Source organism: Calidris pugnax, unplaced genomic scaffold, assembly GCF_001431845.1.
Source record: "Calidris pugnax isolate Ruff unplaced genomic scaffold, ASM143184v1 scaffold26, whole genome shotgun sequence".
Classification (NCBI taxonomy): domain Eukaryota; kingdom Metazoa; phylum Chordata; class Aves; order Charadriiformes; family Scolopacidae; genus Calidris; species Calidris pugnax.
This window is the reverse complement of record NW_015090765.1, coordinates 1,639,914-1,663,001: the sequence shown is the minus strand read 5'-3', so window position 1 is coordinate 1,663,001 and position 23,088 is coordinate 1,639,914. Positions and strand designations below refer to the sequence as shown.

The following is a 23,088-nucleotide window of genomic DNA, read 5'->3' as shown; positions in this document are numbered from 1 at the left end:
TCTGTGTGCTATCTCACCTTGTAAGCAACTGCTACAAAGAACCTCACTCTATTTTTAAGACTCACAAATTGGTAAAAGGCTATAGCTCTTACTGCTTATGACTGATCTATATAGAGGTTCCACAAATACTTTCTGTAGAAGAGAAATGCTGCAGAAAGGAAAGTATTTATGAAGAAGTTTCAAGGGGCTCATTAACTTCCAGAACATGCATGAACTTCAGGTAAAATAAACATTTAAAGGGCAGCCTTGCATTTTGAAGGGACAGGTGGCAGGAGTAATTTGTATCTGCGGTTACGTTTATAAACATGGCATTTAAGAAACATCAGAAGCTGCAGAAAAGTTTGTCATCACCTTTTGGTTGCTTGCTAAATAGGAAGAAAAATTGCTAGTAAGGATATAATGTAGAAATAAGAGATACGCAATGTCTAACCTCAGGAACAGATACAGATTGTTTTCAAGGTTACATTGAAAACAACAATAACAGCAAATCAACGTGTTTACTCTCTTTCACTTGGTTTTGTTTTTTTTCTCATACCTAGAATGGGAAATGCCACAAACAAAGCGGAGTATTTTTGAATAGTTAGGAGGGGATTTTGGTGGGTTTCATTGCCAGTGTTAGCTTTACAGTGCGAATACGCATAGCCGTGCAAACTGAAGAGCAAACTAGTGATATTGGGTTGTGTCTGTAATTTTTGCTCTAGCTATTTCTGCATCATTACATCTGTGACTTGAAAGTAAGCACTGGATTAAAACCTTTGCACGTTACAAATGGTTTCTTGTAGGAAGAGAAAGTATCAGTTGTTGACACTGATGTCTTTGACTAAAATTAGTAAGTGGCTATTGGAAAAGGCCAACAATCTGATTTGCCAAGTGAGGTGATTCTTTACTTTTGGCTTGTGTGGCCCCCAATGTAAACGCTCAACAATCAAAATCTAGTTAACAGTTTTGTTGAAGAAATATTGGTCACTAGAGGATTCAGTTTGTTTTTTCTTTCCAACACTGGCATTGGCTTTGGAATGCTAGTAGTGAAAAATAAATCCAAGTCAGACTTTCATCTCTTCTTGTTTTCTCTTAATCTGCACTGTCAGGCCTGTGGCAGAAGAGTAGCCTCGTATCTGCTATGCAAGGTATTGCTTATGAAGCTTTTTTCTTCAGGGTGAAGCTATGATATCAAGGTTGATTTTTGTCAAATGTTTTCGTTTGCTCTGTTGGCATTACAGATTACCGAAGGCCTAGACACCATGACTGGCAACGTCTCTTAAACTCAGAGACTTGAAGTTAAGTCTGGTTTTTAATTGAAAAATACAAGTTAAAGGGTGACCTTTACCAGAGTGTTTAAACGAGGGGTAATTATATGTTAATTAGATAAAAAGCATAACGAGATGCAAAGGTTTGAACTTTAGACTAAGTAAATTCAGATTAGAGACTAATTTTTAATGTTCAAAGTAAATGACAGGGGTATTTTTTAAATTTAACTTTAGTCCTTAGTGCTTTCTGTGTTTAAGTAAAGACTGCCATAGTTGAAACATTGAGTTCAATGCAGAATTTATAGAGAAAAACCTGATCTGGATTAAGTATTGGAAAGACTGTTCAAGGTACACTGCAGGTTACTGGGGTCAGTGAAAACCTGGGTGGGATTAGAGAGCTGCTTTGTGGGTGGTAGAACTTAATGAGCAGTGGGGCTTTCTGGCCTTAGCCTGTAAATTTGAAGAACTCCTATAAAATGCCTTTGTGCATGAAATTGAAGTATAATGTTTTGCAGGTACAGGGGTTCTGGGGTCAGTTTAAGGACATCGGTTACATTGTTCCAAATGAGTTAAATCTCGAAACAGTGTAATAAATTAAAGGCACTGCCTTTGTTGTCCTTGCCACGAGGAAGCTGAGTTGTTACTTGTGGTGAATTTAATGTCTACCTAGGCATCAGAACAGCTCCAGAGCTATTACTTCTGTAGGTCGTAATAGTCTTGAAAAGTACATAGTTTATACAAACAAAAACCTTGAAGGAAATTACAGAAGACATAATGGCTTTTTGAGATGCATGCCTTTGCATCCAGCTGTGCTTATTTTTTTTTAATCCAACAAAATTAAACTGGTCTGTTAGTTATTCCTGCAATTTTTTTTTTTTTTTTTTTTTTCCTTCAGGAATCCATCAAATTGAAAATGGGTGCTCATCGAGTCAGAGCAGTAGCAGCTGCTGATAACACATCTGAAGTACTATTTTCTAATTCCAGATCGTTTTACCTAAGAACAGATGAGTGAGGCTGTTTGGTGGTGCATATGTGACAGAAGAATTCTAAAGCATATAAGAATGAGGAAACAGAGGCAGACTTCTCTGGCTTTTGGAGTAGAGAAAGAGGGGAACCAGCCGTGCTTTGTTTTACTGCATGACTGTGTACAAGCCACTGCCCATTTCTGTGCCACTGCCTGCCCTAGTATCTTGGTCTGTAAGTGAAGTTAATGGTATAAAGTGCTGGGAACCTCAATGTTGTACGGGGGTGATACAGGTTAAAAAAAAGGTGGGGGGGAGGGGTATAAATGAGAGCTCCATTCTCCACTGTGCATGACTGTGTACAAGCCACTGCCCATTTCTGTGCCACTGCCTGCCCTAGTATCTTGGTCTGTAAGTGAAGTTAATGGTATAAAGTGCTGGGAACCTCAATGTTGTACGGGGGTGATACAGGTTAAAAAAAAGGTGGGGGGGAGGGGTATAAATGAGAGCTCCATTCTCCACTGGAAGTTGCATTTGATTTGTAATTAAGATTTAGAGTAAAATGGAGAGCTGTGGATAAATGAGAAGACAATGACCTGCTAGGTTGGCTGAAGGCCCCACTCTTGTCATTCTTGAAGGTCTCAGAGGTGTTACTGGCTTCATCCCAGCTGTAGGTTGTTGACATGGGGCAAAGGTAATAGAAGGATAAAATTGGATGCAGTGAGCTATAGTTGCAAAAGATGTTCTGCTGGTCAGTACCTGAAGTCTCCAAATTATTTTTCTCCTCTGTGCCCTCATTTTCCTTTCTACAATATGATTTATGTCTCATTTCTCTTAACTACCTTCTTGTGTTTTCCCCTTCCCTTTTTGTGCCAGTTTTCTTCTTCCCCACATGCTTGGAATTCTCTCAGCTTTCTTCTTACCCACTGAATCTCTCTTGCTGAAGTAGAATCATTTATTTCCTCTCTTTTGGGGAGATTATCCAGACAACTGACATGTTAAGTGCCTTTGGAAGATGGGGTGCCTGGAACATTCACTAACTACAATATTCAAAAGTTATCTTGTCATCTCAGCTGACAAAGAAAATCTTGTTTGATCATGGGTCCTAACTTCTCTTGGATGACAGCATAAGTGAGCAGGATCTGGCTGGGTACTGCTTCTGCACTTACCTGTCAATCTTAAACAACTCTGATGATGTCAGGAGTCACAATTGTCCTTCGTTTTTCACCGAGCTACTATGTAATTTAAGAAGTTGGGCAGGGGGAGGGAGTGAAATAAAGTAATTGTGCTTAGCTGCTCTTAGTTGTGCGTAACTATGTCTAAGCAAACAGACATGTTGCTCTTAGAGGACTTTTTAAGATATGATTTTTAGGGTTTGATTGTTCCTGGTTGCAGTGTAAGATATTCCAGGGGAATTGGGTGTTGTAGATAGCAATATATCATACAATGCGCCCTCAAAAATGACTGATAATGGAACATAAGACCAACAAGAGCTTGTACGTGGTGATTTTTTTTCCAATTCTTGCTTTCTCATGACTGCGCCTTATCTTGCTCTGTGTGCTATTAGCACATACTTTGTATTCGTTATAGCAGCAAATTCAGAGTTTGGTACAGGAATAATGGATATTATAATAACAAACAGGAAGGGGTAGTAGACTGTAGAGGTAAGTGTGGAGAATTTTCCCCACTCCACACACCACCCACCCATTTATGTGTTGACTGCTGTAATATTTACATGAATGTATATGAATATTTATTTGAATATGTATATGCAGCTCCCTGATCCATACTTCAGCATACATGGAAAAGAGGCCTTCAAATTTGGAGGCGATATCCAAGGAAGGAGTTAGTGTATTGATTAGTTTCATGCACACCTATTAATTGGTGTGTTAGGATTGTTAACCATGTATCTGATCACTTTAAACTTTTAATTCTATTTGAGACATTTCCGTTCTCTGTGAAGCTGGAAAATTAAATGGTCTCTCCCTGTATAAAATCTGGGTGCTCAGAGAATTGTAGAAAGACGTATGCAAATCCATTGCTGCAGTAACATTTACACAGGGCAGCCATAGGAGTGCCTCACGAGGCACCAGCTTCCTGTGAAATGCAGAAGGAGATACAGATGATCTCCAGGCTGCAATACATGTAGGGAAGCTCTTCAGCCATTCTCTATTTCTAGGCCTATTCTGTTTTTCAGGATAGTACCAGACTTTCAGTGGGTTTTCTTGTTCAGGCCATTGGTGTTGGGAAACAAAATTAAAACTATCATCTTTAGCATCTTGATATAATTCTTTTGGTTCGTTAACATGTTTATTAGAGTATGTCATGATTCTCTGATATATCAGGGGCAAACTTGGATTTTGCTCTGCTGACTTTTCTGCAAGTTTGCCCCAGGTTTATGTCCTACAGAAAAGTGTGGGTCTGAGTGCGAGAGGCCTATGTGCCACCTTTCTTCTGAGTCTGCAGTTTATATCTTCTTCCGAGGAGTGTGGTGTGTCCACCAGCGCTGGGCTGAGGGCCTTTGCTCAATGCAAGACTTTCAAGTTACTGCAGCTAATTCTTTGACCTGACTTGCTCGTTTGAACATTATTAAGTAGTTAATGAGTATAATGTGTTTTGACGTAACGAAGGGGAAAGGAACATAAAAATGTAGTGTAAATTAAGGAGGGAAAAAAAAAAGATTGCAAAATTTCAAGGATAGTTGCTGAATGTGTGGCGTTCGGCCTTGGGGAATTTACTCCATCTCCTCAAGAGACTGTGAAGCAGTCTCTTGTATCTGCAAGGAGAGAACCATCAATGTTTGTTGTCTTACAAAAGATTTGATAAGAAGCCAGATGCTTTGTATCTTCTGTGTTCTTCAGGGGTGTCCTTGACTTTGCCTGAGCATCTGTTTCTAAATTGTGACCTCCACCAGTTTAGACTGGTGGATAACCCATGCTTCAGGCAACTGAGAAGAATAAAGCCAAGAAGCACTTCCTGTTCCTTTTTTAGCAAGTGCTAAAGCAACTTAAGCACTTTAGCAAGTGCTAAAGTTTAGTAAGTGCTGAATACTTGCTTACCTCCTTTGTCACTAAGGGGATAGATTCTGATCCCAGCTGCAGTAATAGCAATTTATATAATTTCCAACATTGACAAAGTAGCTCTGCGTTTATGTTAGTTTGTGAAACCATATTGTTATAGATAGTTTCATATATTTACTGAACCCCAGTTCCTTTCCATGAGATAAGAAGTGAGAGGGAGGAGCTTGAGCAATTTCTGTTCCATTTTCTAAAAGTTTTTGTCCTGTCCCCTTTCTCTGTAAGGAATATTTCTGTGCCTGTTCTGTTGAATTTGGTGGGAAAAATCTCCAGATATAATTACCTTATTACATATTCTACAGAATTTATATTTTTGTGTATTTTATAAGCTAGAGAAGGTTAGTTCTTCAGACTTGTTCTCATTTCAAAGGTGTTCTTGATCGTGTTAAGATTTTATTTTTTTTATATTAAGACTTTTTGCAATTGTGGTTGTGGAGATTTTCAAACAGAAACCAGTTAATTTCTTGACAAATCTACTTAAAAGTATTTCATGTCCATGAAGGACATATTACAATTAGTAAAAATATATGCACCATAGTTTAACTTTGGAGAAAGTACATTATTCCCGGAGTTGAAAGGGCAGTTCATCTTCTTATGAGCCAATATGTCAAGTTTAAATCTTTGTAAACTCATAATGGAGATGTTTTAGCGTCCGGTATCCTTAAGGTGTGCCAAGAATAGAATGCATTTTCAAGATTCTGGCCAAGTTAGTGTTTGAAAATATTCTGATGGGTGAAACTGTAATCTAAGAGCAGTGTTAAAATAATCTGAGTATATTCTGAAGCAGCTAATTAATAGATGTAAATAGATTGCAAATTCAGATGTAGATCAGATACATTAATGGCAAAATCAAACACCACCATCCCTAAAGGTCTGAGATTTGGAGAAAATGTTGTTTCCACAGGATAAGATCTCTTTTTAGTGAACTTTTTTTCTTGCTTCTACCGTTACAGAGAGATTTTGAGTATGATAGCATTGAAAAAATGGAACATTTCTGTGTTCTTACGTATGTGTGTTGTGTTTCTAATGAAGGATGTTACCTCATTTCTCTTACTGGGCAAACTTACAGTATTTCCTGTAACAATTGTAATATTTCCATGTAATGAGTTGCATGAATGAACAGATTTAAAAAAAACCACAACTTAAAGTCAGTAGTCCATTCTAATCAGTTTTGATCTGTCACAATATTATATGCCAAGGTCATTAACTGTCACTGTAACCAGATTTCAGATGATAGGTGGAGTTGTATACTAATACCAAGTTTGAAGAAGTTCTACTTACTCCTGACAAAGGGCAACTTCTATCCTCTTCCATGCAAAAATAGCTTTTTATGTAAACAAATACATAATCACAAAGCCTGTGAGCCACTTAACATGGTGTTTTCTCTCCCGTCAGCAATCAGGTTTAAAATCACACTACTTAAAAACTTAGGACCAACGTTTTTCCTGACACAGATGTGAACAAAGTAAACGCTGTGCAGACAATTTAAAGAGGCCATGGACAAAGAGGAGATGCATTTATTAAGTGATTTAACTTCAGTAAAATACTGAAAAAATTGATTTGTGCTGGGAATAAGGAATTCCATATGATCTGTTCAGGTTTGTAAATATGAAACTATTTTTGGGATGGAAAGCCTACAATAAGACAATTTATTCAATAGAAGTGAACAGTGAGATGCAGAACTTACCCATTTGCAATACATGGAATCCTTCTGTAGCTTTTTTCTTTTTTCAGTAGAAGGTGCAGTAAACAACCTGTGGAAAGCTCTTGCTTTTCTCTGTTGTACTTTGTTGGTCTGAGCATTTTTTACTTAATGTAGAGTCTTAAGAATCTGTGACTGGACTCGTCTGATGTATTTGTCTACCTGCCTATCCCTGGCCTCTCACACTGACCAGCTTCCTTTGAAAAAAGAGTGCAAGTCAATCAGAATTCTCTGGTAAAAACTGATAGTTTCACTATCACTATCACTTTAGTAGCTAATTTTTTTCCCCCCTCCAAAATCTTCTGTGGAGCAGCTTCTGCAACTGTGCAAAGAAATGAGAAGTTAGTGGTTCTGTTTATTCCATAGTCCAGCTATTTTCTTGGTGGACAGAATAAGGCTACTGGCTTCCTGGCTGATGTTCTGCAAAATTAATAATTTGGGCCTTTTTTCTTTTGTATTGCTTCTTTTTCATTTTGAAATGCTGACATTTGCATAACAGTTTTCCTTTCAGTTTGTTCCAGTTGTCATCTGTGGCTTCAAAATCATGGCATGACCACGATGTAGCTCATCTTGTTCATGGTGTGTGAACCACTTAATAAACTGGTGATATTTTGCAGTGCTAAATAATACATATTTACCACCAAAAGAGCAGACCTAATAATTTCTGGAGATGTACCGATACAGCATTGCCTCTCTGATATACTAAAATATATTCTGTGGTATAAAATAAAAGCTTTCATTTCTTTCTGTTATATGAGTTACTTGCTTTTAGCCTTTTCATTTGTAAAAGTATTGTACCAGTTTTAACCAGGCATAGCTCATACGCCTGACAGCATCATTGTTATTTTAAAGGGAAAAGTATGCAGAAATTTCCCTATGTGTTTCCATTTGGTCATTGGAATAGATGACTTGGGAGAATCTTCTCCTCTACATCAAATGGGCTGCCTGTTTTGGTCCTGCAAAATGGTGCCCGTGGGTAGTATGGCATTACTATTTTATCTTGCAGTAAGATAAGCCACAATGAGTATGTTGGTTTTGTACCTGTCTTCCATGGAATGCACAAATGGGATTTGGATGCTGGTGTGAAGAAGTTTCTTTGTCACGTATTGGAAATATCAGAGCCTCTTTTGGGCAGTGGTTAAGAAAGATTTTGATAGGTATTGCAGTAATAACATTGGAGAACAAGGATCCCATCCTATATTAGCAGTGATGTCGTGTTTTTCTGTTGCTGGTGTTATCTCTGTTGCTAGAAAAATATAGCAGGGCTGGACGGTCCCCCCCACTGCTGCCCAGTTGCCTTTCCCCTTCCTTTGGATTCCGTTGTTTTCATTTCTGAGACAGAGTGAGTCCCATTAGCAGAGGCAGTAATTCATTCAGTGCAGGAGTTAGTTACAGTACAGCTGTGCTGCTTTGATGATGCCATCTGCCATCCATGGGTAAAAGCCAGCTTCCCGCAGCCAGCGCATTGCAAGGGAAGCTTCTCTTAAGACCCCCAGACGTCGGTGCGTGGAGCTTGGATGCCTCATCAAACATAAGAGCAAAGTAAACTGGTGAGCTGTTGGGAATGGCTTAGTCGAGATCTGTATCTTCAGACTGTGGTGTTAGGAGCTGGAATAATTATGTCTAATTGAGGTGGAATCATCAGAAGCAACCCTGCTGGCCAATTTTAATTTCCCCTATTTTAGATTAACTACCTAATTCAGCTTTGTTAGGGTACAGCCAGCCGCATCTGGCTGGGCATAGCTAGAAGAGTGAAATTATGAATTGCTATCTAAATATATCATCCTCTTAATTGCAACAGGCCTTAATTCATATTTGATGGGTGGTTTTTGTCATTATGGCTTAATCAAAAAGCTACTGGAACAAAATATTTTTGTGAATATACCCGTGTCCCAGATCTCTCCTGGTGTTTGCTATATTGCCTGTGTCAAACAAGGGTTCCCAACACTGTTAAATGGCAGCATTGCTGCCAGGGCCCAGTGCCTGAGGCAGTGGGTGTGTGCAGCACAGGCAAAGCTCGAGTTGTTGTTTGCCATTTCCTGGGCCAGGTGAAGCTGATGAAGTGGAAGCACCTGCTGGTTGGTTCAGCCCCTCAGGGTACCACCCTGTCCACTGGGTGGTAAAATTGTATTAAGACCAAAGGGCAGTGCCAGTCAGAATCATACATCACTTTGGTCACAGATTAAAGCTGTTGATTGTTACGTGCTTATTTTATGGTAGTATAGAAGGTTGTGTTCCAGAGGGTAGACCTCAAAGACCTCTTGAGCTGTGCAAGCCAAGGGAGGAGATTAGACATAAACTAATGTACGTAATAAGTCATTAAAACTTTATTGGTCTGATAAATAGGAAAATAATTTTTGCTCAAGTCTGTTTCAGAGAAAGCTAGTGAACGCTTTCAATCAAACTGTTTTAAAGTCTTGCTTCAATCAATTCCTTATTTAAAAAGAAAATAAGTGCTTTTTAGAAAGTAATATTTCCGTTTCCACAGTTAGTGAGGGTACTGACGCTTTCCTTCCTAGTTTACCTCATAGTTTGGCAATGCTCACTTGGTGTTTCATGTCAGCCAGTGCTTGCAGACCTGAATTGAAATAGGTATGAAAGTTTTGTCTGAAAAGAACACATTGATGAGCTTTGCTTTAAATTCTGTTTATTAGAATGCACTTTTAGCTTCTTATCAATAAATTTTACACTGGCTACTTTCCTCTTATTTTGGGTTTAATCTGCCCCATCCACAGTGTGCAGAAGGACCACGGTCCCTGAACTGAAGAAAACCTGTATGTTCCTGCACTATAGTCCTTTTCCATACATTGCAATTGCAGAGTGCTCCCAGTGGAATGAGGATGTGTTTGTGGTCAGCACCAAGGGGAGTGAGTGGCAATTAAGATGGAGCCTGATTTAGGCACATTGCAGGCAAAAGTTGGATTTCTTCCAAAGCATAAGTTTCTTTGCTGTTGCTGAAGCTGATAGACCAAAAATCTTGTCTGATGCAGTAACTCCTTCAGGTTTGGTTTTAAATATTGAAAGTCTTGAAACTTGTGTGAGAGCAGTGTCAGTTTACAGTGATGACTTAAGTCATTAACAAATGACAGCTCTTTCCCATGTGCCATTTATATCTGTTCGTCAGTTTACAGTGATGACTTAAGTCATTAACAAATGACAGCTATTTCCCATTTATATCTCTTTGTTCCATTTCAGCTTCAGACTTTTTTCTCCAGATGTGGTTCTTGTCACTTATGTGAGGAAAAAAAGGGAAAACAAAAACAAAACCACAAAAAAGGTAGACACTGAGCATGTGAGCTGTGTAGACGACTTCTATGGGACTGTTCATCTTCCAAAGCAAATGCCTGTGCTTCTCCAAGTGGGTGAAGAAGGGGACAAATGAGGCTCCTGTTTCCAGCAGGCAGGCAGTTGCAGAGCCTTGCTGTCCTGTTTGCCAGTAAGATTCAAATTCCTACAAAATTCATGTGGGATGGGGGAATATTGAGGTCACTTGCACTTGGGTGATTCCAGGGTGGGAATACAGCTGGTACGGAACAGCTGTTGTGCAGCTGAAAAAAGCCTAGGGGTGTCAGACCATTAATTTCCACACGCTGGTTTTGAGTTCCTTAGTTCAGTGAGCTAGCTTATACTCAGAAAATGCCTGTTTCTGATGAGCTCCATCTTGGGCATTGCAAGGCGACTTACTCTTCCTGGAGTCCTGTACCATTTCCAGAACAAATTAGGCACTCCATCTCAGTCATGCGATTGCAGTGGCTCAGGGTTAAGGGAAGAAGCATAGCTGAATCCCTGTCAGAAAGTCAGCCATGACACACAACACCCTGGGATAACTGGGAGATGAGCTCAGCTGACTTTGAAGTTGTGGCTCAAGATGCCTTACTCTCAGTGACCATTTCAAAGCAAACTGAGCCCTGATGGTCACCCGGTACCAGTCTTCAAGCAGTCCAGCTTACTCCAAGTGTAGCTTGTGGATTCAGCAAGCATAAATGGATGCAAGAAGCACTTACAGAGATAATTTGGAGTTATATTTAACCGGGTTGGGGATAATTAAGGTGTGGCAGTATTTATGCGTTTAACATTTTTAAAAAGCAATGTATTATTCAGTCTACAAGGCATTGGCACTGCTAGAGTTAGCTATTCTTCAGCTGCCTGGAGCCTGGCATTGCTTAGTCTGGTGGTCTTTATTTGAGTAGCATCAACTAAAATAGAATTGCTGTGCTGGCTAACTTTTATAATAGATTTGTGTGAGAAATAGGAAGGAACAGAAACTGCTTAACAAAAAAAACATGCTTAATTGCATAAACACAAGGGATAAAGTACTGTTTTTCATGCAAAAATATTGTGGTGTGTCAGCATGTTGGCACTGGTAGTGAATAAGTTATTTAAAATATACATCCCAGAAATAGAAAATAAGCTAAAATATGGGATTTCAGAATGGGAACCTATCTTAGATGGTTAAAAAAGGGCACAAAATGATAGTATGTAGTTAGAATTTTGGACTGTAATGAGAAGTGAATAAAAAATGATTGTGGACTCTTTCTGTAGGCAGATGTTAAGCAAGTAAGTTTTTAAACACTTCTAAAAATTTTGACTAGCAAACCAGCACACTATAGTAGTAAGAGTTGCAATGTCAACCTTATGCATGAATAAATGAATAGATATGCTTTGATGGTATTCCTGAGGCTGGTGTTACACTAACCACCCTCATTAATGATCTTCCAAAGCTAAGTGAAGGCATTATTACAGAGGTTAAATCATTCTCTTAACAGCAGAAAGGTAAGAAGAAGGAGTTTTCAGTTTAGGGGGGTTTATACTGGTGGTGGATTTGGAATGCTGCTTTGTAATGAGAGCACCAAACTGTGGGTATGGTTGTGAAATCTCTGTAGACTTAAAAGCCTGTTTCTGCTGTGTCTGACTGCTTTCCAAGCAAGCGTAAATACCTTCTTATAACCAACCTTGCTGGAAGCAGGGGGCTTAGAGTTTCTGGTGGAATTAATTCTGTAATATTTGTATAACGTATTGCTGCTCCTAAGAAAGAAAATAATAAGTAGAGAAAGTGGCACAAATTTATCTCCTGTGAAAACTTTGTATTTTCCAAAATGAAAGCTATAAGTAGCTTTTGATTGTTTGGGGGTTTTGTTCTTCTCTGCTTGGTTTTGGTTTGGGTTGGTTGGTTGGTTGGGCTTTGTTTTGTTTTTTGTTTTTCTTTTTTTTTTAGAGCCCTCAGGTAAAGTGAGAGAGCTCTATGTCCTCAACTGTCTTGGGCTGAAGTATAGCACCAGCAACTTACGTGTCTGGCTTTTGGCCTCTCCTTAGTCCGTTGAGACATGAAGTGGAAGTAACTAATGATGTGCCCAGTAAGAAAATAGCACATGCAGGAAATGTTACCCACTCACCTTGCAAAGCAACTGCAGTTTAATCCCCCAGCTGTGTACCTCCTGACATCATCTCCCTCACTCTTGCACTAAATGTACACAGAGATTCTGAAATATGAAACGTGCTCCTGGTTCCATAGCATCTGCAGTGCCACTGATACTATCAAGCTATTATACAGGGAAGAGAATGTTTTTTTCCTTGGATCTTAGTTATTTTATTTAATTGTGATTTAGGGGATAGATCAGGATGGTGTCTGACATCCCATAAATGCACATGAATTTAGCCAGGGAACATGCTTCTTGGGAAATCAAATTAATTGTCCTATAGATAACAGCATCTCTGATTTTGCAAAATAATTTAGCACTCCTTTTAAAATGTGATTTATCAATGGGATTTAACCCACAAATTTAACAAGCATACTCTTCAGGCTGTGTTTGAGAAATACTGAGAAAAAAAGCAAATTTGAAAATATGATAATGTAGGTCACTATTTAATTAAACTATTTTAAAGTTGATATTAAAACAAATAAAAGCAAAGTCATTGTTTTTCAGGACATACTCCATTTTGATGAGAATAGGTACTCTGTTGTTCTTGTTTTGGATGGCATAAAAATGTATTGCTGTTTAATAGGAAATGCAAAACTGTTGGACTATTTATGCTATGAGTCAAATCCCTAATGTTTTCAGTGAATGGAACCTGGGCAAATTTCCTGAACAACTTCAAGAGGAACATTAAGCCTTGTTGAAAAAAAATGATGTTTGTAAATGTTGAAATTTTGAAATGCCCTCGGAGTAGATGTCTGCAGTTTGTGTTGTTTTCTTTCAAGTAAAAAAATTGCCATTGAAATACAGTAATTGCACATTTTTAATTGTAGAGTTAGTCCTGTATTTTAGCTAATACAGCAAATACTTTCTAATGGGCTTAGTGTGTGTAGTTCAATCTATCTCCTTGGGCAGAATTAAATGACAACCCATGGTGCTAAGGGATTACAGCAAGGTGTGAACATCTCTGTGATCAGGCTTGTGCATCCAGGGCATGTAAAGCTGGTCATAAGAGTTACACGTATGGCATTGCATCTGGATATCATTAATGAGGTTGTAAGACTGAGGCCTTAGTCTTCCAGTGTACTGACTTTCATGCCACGAGAGCTTTATCTTGATGTGAATTTTCAGAACATTATTAATTAATTTGAGCCTTGTAACTCTATTAATTTTGAGTCTTTAAACTGAGGTCTAGGAAAAGGTCAAAGGGATTATATGCTACTGGAGTGAGAGTGGCTTTTCAGTGTCATAGAGTATCTTACTGTGATACCTCCTGTTCCCCTACCATAAGGCTAGTGCTTTCAGTGTTTCAGAGATGTTATCAGGTGTGTGCATCTTCAGGAGATCATAAACTACTACTATAATAAGAAAGTATGTGTTTTTATACACATTTTGTACTCTGTTGTCAGAGTAGTCATAGTTTTAACGTGGTCTGTGAAGCATGGATTCCTTTTGGTTCAGCTGTGTTGGTTCCAGAACAAGGAAATGCAGTAGGAGATGCTGGAGGATGAATTGAATCGTCAGGCCTGCTGTTTCTAAGGTTTTCTTCGTTTGTTTTGTTTTCCTTCTCTGAAACAAAATTATCTCAAGCCGTGTGTTTTGTGCTGATTCTCATTCCTGGTGGATCTCATTAACAGCTTTCAAACCAGCCTGTGCCTGGGAAAGCATTCGACATGTTTGTTGCATCGGAGAATAAATAAAAAATAAAATTGCTTTTTACCTCTCCGCTACCTCCCCCCAACAGGTGGCTTTTCATTCGGAAGGTAATTGATCAATTCAAGAGTAGCTGGAATGAAAATTATTTTGGAAGGAAAGACAGAACAGAAGTTCTCAAAATAGCACATTCAGCGATAGAGTGTTTTTACAGGTATGACTGTAAAATGAGTATAGCAAATACCATGAAGATTTTTCCTATATTATAGTGGTACACATTCTCAGTAAATACCAAGAAGATATTACCAGAGGAAATTATTATTCTGAAGTTCACAGTAGGCATTTACTTAGGTTCTGCTTTAATTAGGCAGAGACTTGCAGTTGTAAAGTTGCTTTTCAATTCTTACTAGATGTATTTATGTAGATGGAATAATCCTGTCTTCTTGAAATAGAATTATGAAAAAAATACTGTGTTAATAATGCAAATTCATCATGGTTTTTAATTTAAGAATCTTGAAGTGCAAATGTCTTTAATTAAAAGAAGAGCAAACTCCATGGAGAACACTTAGTTTGGAAAGAATTCAGCATCAGATTTAGTATTGCACTTGAGTGCAGTTATCTGGGAGTGAAATGTGTGAAAACAATAAAATAAAAATATAACATGTTTCTGTGGAGAAGTCAGACAATTTAAGAAAACTGGAAATCTTTTAATTATTTTTTTGCAAAACCATTAATTAAAATTTGTAAGTGCTTAACTAAACAAAGCCTTTATTGAAAGTGTCAGAAGTGATCCATGGCTGCATTACAATTTTCTTGTTTATGCATCATTTCCTTTACCATTTAGTTGGATAAACACACTGTTTATCTGACCTACTTGGTTTGGACAAAAAACGCTCACCCTGGTTTCTTTGTGTTCTTTAAGGAGAAGAATTAATACAGGCTTGGATTGAAAAAGTTGAGAGTTTATTGGCTATTTTTTGTCTGAACCAAAATCAGTGTCCTGAGCAGGTGGCCCAGAATGGTTTCATGGATGAAAAAGACTTTATTCCATATGTACTCTTTTTATTCATGAATCTGATTTATTAATGAAAACTCTGCAAAAGGTGAGAGAAAGATATTTTAACTCTAACAATGGCTTTGTTAAATCCAGATGACTGTAGTAAAGTGGATGGTATGAAAATCCTTGTATAGGTAAAGATAGCAATCTAATCAATCGGTATTGATTCTAATTAATTTTATCCAGTATATTTTGCTATTATCACAGATATTTTTTTTGTAAAGCATAAGCATTTCTCAAGAAAAAGATTATACATATTTTGATGAGTCAGCTATAAAACTGACTTTGAATAAATATGTATAAAACCTTTATACTGTACTACACCATAAGTTATTTACTACTTGTTCATACAGAGTAGGTTCTCATCCGTCTCTCTGTGTAGTTTTACAAAATTAGGTGGAATGATTCTGCCTTATGCCAGCTAAGAATCTAGACACACAGTAGTGTAGTAGTTGCACACTTCAAAGAGATGTTTTTTTTTTTCCTGAGGAATCCCAGCCTCTGAGAGCAGTGACGAAACTGACCCTGACCCCTGCTATCCTTTTGGAGAAATGGTACATTGAAATATAAGAAGCTCTTAAATAATCCAGTTTATTGAATAAATTCTTGGGATTCTCCAGACCTTGATGCCTTCCTCTGAATTATGGATATATCTTATAAATATCTTGCAGCCTCTGTGGCAACACCGGGTCAAACTTGGTTTTAGCAACTTCTAGTGGAATAAAATTTTGTGTGTGCTTTGGAAGATGTCAGGCAAGTTTGCACTGTGCTCACCTGAGCTACTGTGCACTATAATGGTTGAAATTAGGGCTGGGGAGTTCATTCTTCAAGGTGTCAGCAGGCAAGACAACTTCTCATAGCCCAGGAGAGGAAATTTATCAGTTGTATTCTCACCTTGCTCTGCTTATCAAAATGTTTTCAAAGACTCATTCAGACATAAGAATATTTTAAATATAAATCACCCGAGTTTTGGCCCCAAATATTCTTCCTCAGGGCACTCAGTATAGGATTCATCTGTCTTTTGAAGTTGGCAGTTCTATCAATTTACATCTTCTATTTATATATAGATGCTTCTATTTATAGATGCTTTATATTTTGAAGAAGAAAATTTGTGATCGTTTTTCACCAAAAAAAAATAAAAAAAATTCTGGTTGGTTGTGCATAGATGCTTTATATTTTGAAGAAGAAAATTCGTGATCATTTTTCACAAAAAAAAAAAGAATTCTGGTTGGTTGTGTAGTAGGAGATAAAGCATGAATTTTGAAAATTATAATACTGGAAACTAGGCTAGCAGGAAAGTTTCCACTGTGCTATTTTGCTGGGAAGTGTGGAAATTGAAGGTTTGAACCTGAGTGGAATAGGCGACCCTTTTAACCCTAGTGGTTCATCAGGTATCTGTTCTCACAAATTAATATAATTACTGTATTGTCAGTATGTAGTTTCATGAAAATACCGTTAAGGCTTAATACAGGGGAAAAAAAGGCAGTTTTTGTTGATGGCTGATAAATGCCATGCCTTTGTTTCTGGAGAATCCTACATTGTCCACAGAAATGGTCCCCTACCAAGCATGTTCCTTAACTGTAAGCTATACTGAGAAATGAATGCTAACTGCAGTAAACACTAGATCCAGGTCTCTTTGCCTATTGTGACTCTTAGAGCAAATGTCATCTTGTCTAAAAATAAATCCCAGCTGGAACATGGGATCCAAGGAACTTGGATCCTAGAAAAAGCTGAATATGGAAAAGCATTGTGTATTTGGATCTGTTTCAGATGGAGGTTGGCAAGTGCAGAAAAAATGAAAGCTCAGATCAGTAACTTTACATTCTGGCAGGAAGATGTATGTAATGAAGTCCCTGGGTTATAACGAGTCTGGCCTGTGGAGTTCCATGAAGCAAGTGATAGTTATCTCTCTGTTTGCCTATGAGCAAAAAACCTTTTATGTATAAACCGAGCTTAAACTGAGAGTTGAAGCACATTGTGGGAATATAAACTGGTTTTTTTATGACTGTTTTTAGTGGCACTTAATGGACAGCTATTTATACAAATCAAATAGCACACTTGTGTGTGTGAGTGCCCCCCTTGCAGCTTTTTGGCTGTGTGTGTCTCTTTGTTTGTGGAGACAAGGAAAGGTTTACTGACATACCACCACTGGAAGGTGCTTACTCTTTATTCAGCGATGGCCATGGGATTTCCACAACAAAATTTATTTATGGAAGTCCTTCAGTGGGCCTCTATTCAAGAAGGACACGCGACCTCCTTTTGAAAACAGGAGGTATTTTGTGTTTGCATCTTTAAGAGGTTGTTACTAAACATGTTTTTAGACCCATGGAATGTCCTATGCAGAAAGGCATAAAAGCAAGTCGCTGTTGGCTTGCGTTTGAATACAAGCATACCCAAGTGACACATAAATTCAGTAAGATGTACTTTGCTTGGAAATCTATCTTATTTATGCTGTCAGTTCCACTTCTTAGGAGGTGATGAGTTGTGCTGAGTGTTTCTCCTCCCGCCTCCTGTGAAAGCATTAATCTGCAGGAACTCGAGGATGTCTTCTTGAGGCTCCCAGTGCTGACTGTTCTCTGCGTCACATGGTAGGAGTCACTGCAGGCAGGTCACACAGATTAATGTAATCTCTGTTGATCTGAAACACCACAGCACATACTGCAGATTAGTTCCTCGCTTGCTGATTACAGCTGACCTCTTTTTCTGACGTGCCCTTACATTTTACCTTATAAAGAATGTAAGGCACAACCAGGCGTTGTCTTAATTACCCTGTTTAATACCTGTCATGCTTTGACCTTTTGGCACAGCCTTGCTGAGAAAGTACAGTAGAGAGATTCAAAGGGTGTCTTGTGCAAAACTGGAAAGAGATCATGTGATACTCTGCTTATTTTGTTCCGTTACTAAGGCTCTCATCAATGAACACCTCACTATTATGAATAGTTAATATCTTCCCTCTCACTAAAGTGCAGAGTAACAGAAATACAATTAAATTATAACTCAGTGCTATAGCAGAACTTGCTAATAGCTCTTCCATGTAAGATAAAGGGAGAGTATATGCATTTTTATTTTACTGTCTTTCAGGCCAATGCAAAAGACTACGATGTTATTTTTCTGAATTAAGTCTCTGTTAATACTTAAAACTGATGTCTTATACGCATTTAGTTTGTGCATGACCAGCATTGCATGAAAAACAAAGGGGCTCGCATTTCTCTGGCCAGATCTTCTCCTGATGAGGTATGGTTCTGGGATTTCAGCTACAGCTTTTGCATATCTGACTCTTGGTGTCAAAAAAAGGCTCACACCTGTTAATTTCTTCAAAATTACAGAGGAAAAAGGAATGACAGTTTAGAAGATTTCTCATCCTTGCCAAATCTTGAGTTTTAATTTTGAACTACAAATAAGTAAGCTTTACTGTAGACTGTCATACTGCACCAGGTACTAATAAGTGTATTTGCATGTGCCATGCGTGGTGGCCATTACAGTACCTTCTGATCTTTCTCAAATGGAGTTTGATGGTGGGCAGAAATATAGTTCTGTGAAAAGGAATCAGAATATTGCCTAGATGAGAAAAAAGTATGGATTTTACCATTAAGTTTGATGAATAAGTGTCCTGGTTTGAGCACGACACTAAGTATTGAGAGATATGTTTTTGTTCTGTTTATAAGAATCTTAGAATCACAGAATAACTAAAGTTGGAAGAGACCCGTAAGGATCATCGAGTCCAACTCCCTGCTCCTTGCAGAACTACCTAAAACTAAATCATATCACTAAGAGCATTGTCCAGATGTTCCCTGGACTCTGACATACTTGATCCTGTGGCTGTTTCCCTGGGGAGCCTCTTCCAGTGACCAACCACTCTCTTCAGTGAAGAACCTTTTCCTGATGTCCAAGCTGAACTTCTCCTGATGCAGCTTCATTCCATTTCCTCGTGTCCTGTCGCTGGCCACCAGAGAGAGGAGATCAGCACCTGCCCCTCCACTGCCCTCTTTCAGGAAGTTGTAGACTGCCATGAGGTCACCCCTCATGAGCTCAGCCTTCTCATCTCCAAACTGAACAAACCAGGTGACCTTAGCTGCTCTTTGTAAGTCTTGCTCCCAAGACCTTTCACCCTCTTTGTCATCCTCCTCTGGACACACTCGAATAGTTTGATGTCTGACCAGAGAGAGGAGATCAGCACCTGCCCCTCCACTGCCCTCTTTCAGGAAGTTGTAGACTGCCATGAGGTCACCCCTCATGAGCTCAGCCTTCTCATCTCCAAACTGAACAAACCAGGTGACCTTAGCTGCTCTTTGTAAGTCTTGCTCCCAAGACCTTTCACCCTCTTTGTCATCCTCCTCTAGACACACTCGAATAGTTTGATGTCTGTATATTGAGGCACCCAAAACTGCACACAGTGAGGTGGGACCAGACCACCTCATTGCCTCCCTCAGCTGGCTAGCTATGCTGTGCTTAACGCACCCCACAATATATTGAGGCACCCAAAACTGCACACAGTACCAGAGGTGGGACCACACCACTGCACTGCCTCCCTCAGCTGGCTAGCTATGCTGTGCTTAACGCACCCCACAATATGGTTGCCCCTTTTGGTTGCCAGGGCACACTGTTGACTCATATTCAACTTGCAGACCCCCAGATCTCTTTCTGCAGGGCTGCTCTCCAGCCTCTTGTCCCCCAGGCTGTAGGTATAACCTGGATTGCCCTGTCCAAGGTGGACAATCCTGCACATGCTCTTGTTAAATTTTATACAGTTGGTGATTGCCCAGCTTTCTAGTCTATCCAAATCTCCAAGTAAGGCCTCTCTACCCTTGAGGGAGGCCACAGCTCCTCCTAGTTTAGTGTCATCAGCAAACTAAGTTCATGTACATTTGATTCCTGCATTCAGATAATTTATAAAAACATTAAAGAGCACTGGCCCTAGAATTGACCCCTAAATCCCATCATTTCTGTTGTCTTGACTCGGTATTTATGAAATTAAATAACAGTTTCTGATCTGTAATTCCAGTACTACTGATGTCATACTCCCCTGTCATTCTGGGTGATTGGACAGAGTCACAAAAGGAGAGCTTTACAGAGACCTCAGGGTACTTAAGTAGATATTTCCAGTTTCTTGAAGAAAAGGGAGACAGGGAAAACCTTCGTATGTGTTGTTTAGCATTAGGCAGATTCATTCAATTGGATTACTGTAGCAATAAACAAAGGAAAACGTACAATTTCAAGCTTTTCAACTGGTAATATCAATTATCTCCTGAGGTTATAGGAAAAGAAAACCAAGTAACTATGTTTCCATTTTACTTTAGTTCTAGTGTTTTCCTTCTGTTTCAGCTCACAGGTGTACTTTTCTCTTGCATTTTAACATTGCATACAGAAAATTGTCAAAAAATCTAAAAGTTTAATGTATGTTGTTAGGTTTTTATTCAAGTATTGTCTCTTCTTCAAATGTGAGAGAATGCTTTCCCTTCTTTTTTTTTTTTTTTTTTTTTGAAAGCTCTGGCCTAGACATTTTGGGAGGAGGAGAAGAGAGAAAAAAAAGACGCAATATGGAAAAGAAAAAACACTAATGAAAGAAGTATTTGGTTTGGTAGAGAAAGAGAAGCTATAGAAAAGAAAGTAACTTATGAAAATAGCTGTCTCTTCAGAAATAGCTATCTTCTCACAGAAGCAGGGTTTTGAAAATCTTTTCCCCTCTTATAGAGGGGATAGTTCTATAGATAATTTCAGCTTAATCCATATGAGTAGATCTGTAACGTTCACACTGACTGGGAGAAAATTAGATTATTTTGTTGTTGCCCTCTTATAGAGGGGATAGTTCTATAGATACTTTCAGCTTAATCCATATGAGATCTGTAATGTTCACACTGACTGTGTGTTTTGTTGTTGTTAGACCTTAAGACTACTTTCTATTCTGATCTTCTGAGGTTACAAATCCCTTTCAAGCAAAACAGTCATATATCAGAAGAACTGAATGCAGACATTTGATTTGCTTGAATATTCACTACAAGTTTCTTCATTTATTCCCATCCTGGTAGCCAGGATTTAAGGTCCACCTAGTTCCTGTGGTACAGGACCGTCTGTATAAGTTTCTGCAACGAGAGTGAAATTCTATTAGCTCTTTCTATCAGAAGAACTGAATGCAGACATTTGATTTGCTTGAATATTCACTACAAGTTTCTTCATTTATTCCCATCCTGGTAGCCAGGATTTAAGGTCCACCTAGTTCCTGTGGTACAGGACCGTCTGTATAAGTTTCTGCAACGAGAGTGAAATTCTATTAGCTCTTTCCCAGCTGCTGTTCTCTAGAAGATTAATTTTAGTTGTGTCTGAAGACATTCCATCAGAGTGCAGAGCATGGGTTTGGTATATAACCCTGTGCAATTGAATTTTGCTTTGGTAAAACAGCGTAGCAGGAGAGAGAGACTCTCTTGTGATTGTGGTTATGGCTGCAAGATTGAAATACTGCCCTGCCGTTGAGAAGACTGTACTCGCTGTGGCTCTGAATAATGGCAACGTGGACTAGATTAATTTCTGTGATCATACAGCTGTGAAGTTGCTGGAAGTAAAAGAGTATGTACATTCACAAACCGGAAGAAGAGCCGTTGTATTAAGCCAGTCGATAAAGGAAGCAGTGGGGCTGCCTGAATTGTAATGCATTTCTCAGGACTGAAATAAAGCCAACATTGAATGGAGCCTTTTATTTCAGGGTGCTGGTTCTCAGTGGGACTGCAAGCTGTAGCTCAAAATTTGCCTGAGGAGCCTGGCTTCGTAGGGCGTGACTGTGATAATGAGTTCCCATTCATTCTGTCTTGAAGTGTCAGCAAGATGTTAGCTGGTAATGCAGAGCATCCAAAGACACTACAGAACTTCAGTGGTTACCCCACCTGGTGAGTTTTTATTTTCAGAGAGCTTAAGCATTCACTTCTTGCGTTGTGCTCAGTACTCAACACCTCCTTTTTCTGTTACTGTCAGTGGGATTTGCATCTAGTTATTCTTTTTGATTCAACGCAGGGATGTTCAGATCAGGGACTTTCTGACATCTGCTACCTTTTAGTAAGTCAAAGGACTGAAAGAGTACATATTGAATACAAATTTTGAACAAAGTCATCCATGGAAATACATCAGCTTTAGAGTTGGAATACAGAGAGAGAATAAACCTGTAATAGTACGTGTAGATGAATGTCTACATTTCAAGGAAGAGTATGTATTTCAAAATTACATAATTAATACATTCTAAATTGCATATGCAGAGTCTGATTCTCAGACCAGTTGGCAGGTGCTGGACTGCCACCCAGGAGTAAGCTGAAAATTCACAAATTGCTTTTCCATTACTTCTGTTATGTGTGAGAGGTCATGATTTAATTTGAGCCAGAGGATGTGCTATTAGTGTAACTGAGAAATACATGACGTCCAGGACTTAAGAATCGTAGCCATTTTGCATCTTGTTCAATTTGTTTCTTTAGCAGTTGGTTGCATTTATGAAAAGCAGACACGTTTGGTTAATAAAAAGGATAATTTTCTTTAAGCTTTATTACCTTGAAAAATCTGTAAAATAGATAAGTTGGATCTTCAAAATAACATACATAAAAGTACAGAGAATTGCTGCTTCTCCTGGAAAGATGCTGCTGTTTAACAGACTTCCTAAGTTAATTTATGCTACTTATGCATACCCTGTAGCAGCTTTTTCAATGCTTTGGAAAGTACGTAATCATTTCAAAATTAAGAGACTCTATCAAATCTGATATAGTGGGATCAGATTTCTTGTGTTGTGCTAAAATTTACACTAATTCTGCTTTGGGTCCTCGGAAATGTTGAGATTAGAAGAAAAGCAGGCTCTGAACAAGAGTTTTGTGAAACTACTGCAATTTGCCTTTTGTAACCGTCTCATAAAGTTAGATAGTTCCCTCTCCTCAAGCAATTACAACTTAATTTCTTTATATTAATTTTGATTCTTATTGAGAGTTTTATCTCTTCGTTACATACTC

General features: G+C 38.6%; 1 protein-coding gene across 1 annotated transcript in view; it reads left to right on the top strand.

Moving 5' to 3' along the window:
• GALNT18 (polypeptide N-acetylgalactosaminyltransferase 18) overlaps positions 1 to 23,088 on the top strand; it is a 278,270-nt gene that overhangs the window by 60,593 nt on the left and 194,589 nt on the right. The gene's annotated exons all lie outside the window — the stretch shown is intronic.